Source organism: Dermacentor albipictus, chromosome 5 (genome assembly GCF_038994185.2).
Source record: "Dermacentor albipictus isolate Rhodes 1998 colony chromosome 5, USDA_Dalb.pri_finalv2, whole genome shotgun sequence".
In the NCBI taxonomy this organism is placed as follows: Eukaryota; Metazoa; Arthropoda; class Arachnida; order Ixodida; family Ixodidae; genus Dermacentor; species Dermacentor albipictus.
Window position 1 is genome coordinate 3,256,524 of NC_091825.1, and position 2,594 is coordinate 3,259,117.

The 2,594-nt window shown below is 43.2% G+C and overlaps 1 long non-coding RNA gene across 1 annotated transcript; it reads left to right on the top strand.

Annotated features, from left to right (window-relative positions):
* Positions 1 to 388: 388 nt before the first annotated feature.
* LOC139060369 (uncharacterized) lies at positions 389 to 2,147 on the top strand. Its single transcript, XR_011514756.1, has 2 exons — positions 389 to 777; positions 842 to 2,147. It is a non-coding gene; the product is annotated as an uncharacterized lncRNA (long non-coding RNA).
* Positions 2,148 to 2,594: the final 447 nt, after the last annotated feature.

Below are 2,594 nucleotides of genomic sequence, written 5' to 3' on the forward strand. Positions count from 1 at the left end.
CAGAATATATAAGCGCCCATTTGAAGCCACTTATTCGACCTAGAGCCAAGCACTCAAGTTATCCCTCATTATGAAAAGTTCCTGATCATAGAGTTTTGGTCCCGACCTCCGAACATGTAGGTTCAGGTTTATCATTGAAACAGGAAGTAAAACACGTTGTTGGGCTAGTTGGTGCATTGTATTAAGAAAAAAAAACAGCAAAAAAAAAGACGGACACAGGAAACATACACAAGACAGGACTCTTCCAGCCTTTTTCCTGTCTTCTCGTATGTTTCCTGTGTGCGCCTGTTTTTGGCTGGTTTCTTAAAACAGGAAGTTGTCTGCAGTGTTCAATTGTGCATACAATAATATCATTATAGGTAACAAAAACAAATCTCAAAGGCTACGCTTTTGGTGGCTGCGTGCGTTGAAAGCGATTACGAAAGCTATAATGCGTCAGAGCCGCCATGCATTGACAGTAATCTCAAAGGCTATGTTTTTCTGGCGCCGACAGCTTTAGCAGAAACTAAAAACTCGAAAATCAGATACCAAATATTCCCAGAATAAGTAAATATTTCACTGTGTAATAATAGAATATTTTAAAAACCTATTTATGTTTGCGTAGACGCACGTGGAAGTGTTACAACCTTGGCAAAGCAGAACGCTGCAGTCATCCAATCCAATCCAAGCTCTAGCCATCGTCGCCACGCCATTTTTCATTCTGCGATCGTTTTAAGGGCAGCGGAGCAGCGTTTGTCACCTTCCGTGCCTGCCGAAGTCTCCTACTCAGCTACCAAGGTATGACAGCTACATCGATTTCTTTTTTAATTCGTTTGGGTATTGAAATGTGTTTTCTTCACAGGTGCCAGGATGCCTAGACTGCGGGAGAAGCCGCACGCGCGAAAAAGAGCGTCGCTGGAAACAAACACGATATTCGAGGACTTCGGATCTCGCACCGGCAGCCAGCAGTCAACAGCTCGAGAATTCGCAAGTCTAGAACTGTGCAGTGGCGCGCATACCCCGCACGCATGCATTAACATGTGCGTTCGGGCTGTCCCTGCAAACATTTGCACGCCTTGTGATGCTGGTCGCTGCACCGAGGCGACATCGGAAGTTCAGGACGGTGGTTGTGACACTACGCGCACTAAGGACAATGTGCCTTGCTTCCCTGATGGATATACTCTACGTGACGCTTCGGATGGTTCACTTCGCTGTGAGAACGGAACAGGATCCCTTAGGAGAGGTGTACGCACAAGTCAATGCGGGTTTTCTGGTAAGCAGGACCCCGGAGTCTACGTTTGCTTTAGCTACCGCGGACTCTTCATCGGCGCCCTTTGATTCTCCTGGCAAACAGCTTCTCCTGGCTAATGCGCTCATGATCAGAGCTGTAGCCGTCAGTAGCGGCAAGATCGCCTGCTGATCTCTACGAAAATAAAAAGCTCCTTTTAAAAAAGTGAAGAATATATTAGTTGTTTTTATCTACGAGTTTGTTTAATATCGTGAGAATATGGTCACTACGGCCACGGCGGGGACATTGTAAACGAGAGTACGCATTCGATGGCCAAGTGAGTTTTAATAATTGTAAGAACGCACTACGCCACGAGAAAGAGCTATTGTTTAAAGAAAGTGAAGAATATATTGATTGTTCTTCAGTAATAGTTCGTTTAGCCACGTCAGAATGTGGAGACATTGGGAACGAGAGTACGCATTTGACGGCAAGTTGACTTACGAGAACGCACTACGTCGCGAATAACATTTAAGCTGCAATACCATTAAGCATGTCCGTGTGGCACCCCGCGAATGACAAGTTTAAGGCATTAGCCAGTTAATGTCATTTTTTGTGCCCGTGTCGCAGAGTGCTAGTGAAGTGATGTAGTCAAGATTAATTCCTTCATGTCATTTCTGTTGCTTTCGCTGCTTAATAATGCTAATTGATGTGTTTTTGCTCTTTCTTTTTATTCCATGCTGCAAACTCAAATGTCAAAGCAGGGTGGGCAATAAGTATTTTTGTTCTGCTGTTCTCTACCTTGTTGTTGGGCTATTGAAATTGCAAGTTTTCTTCTTTATCCGTGTATTTATTTGTTCTTTGAACAGTACGCATATATCTGCTTATTGGTCTTTTTATGTATATGTATAAGGTGACAATAAACGTTTAATTGTATTTGGAAGTTGGTGTAAGTTCATTTCTCGTTTATTTAAAACAAGAATGCATTCAAGCATTAGACCAATGTAATATATATAATGGTCCGGTGCTTGAATGTGTCCCGGCCACTATTGTCGCTTCAAGGCATGTGTATATCTGGAATATCCCCGGGAAGACACACACACACACACACACACACACGCACACACACACGCACACACACACACACACACACATATATATATATATATATGAATAAATATATATATATATGAATATATATATTTATATATACATATATATATATATATCCTGAACGTCCCCTGAATGTCTATGCTGGATGTCCGCGTCGGACGTACTACGGATGCCAAAGCAATTACCTTTGGATTTCCCAGGGACGTCCCTCGGACGTACGTCGGACATTCATGGATATCCCACGGACATCCCGAATATCCAGAAAGGACGTCCGTCG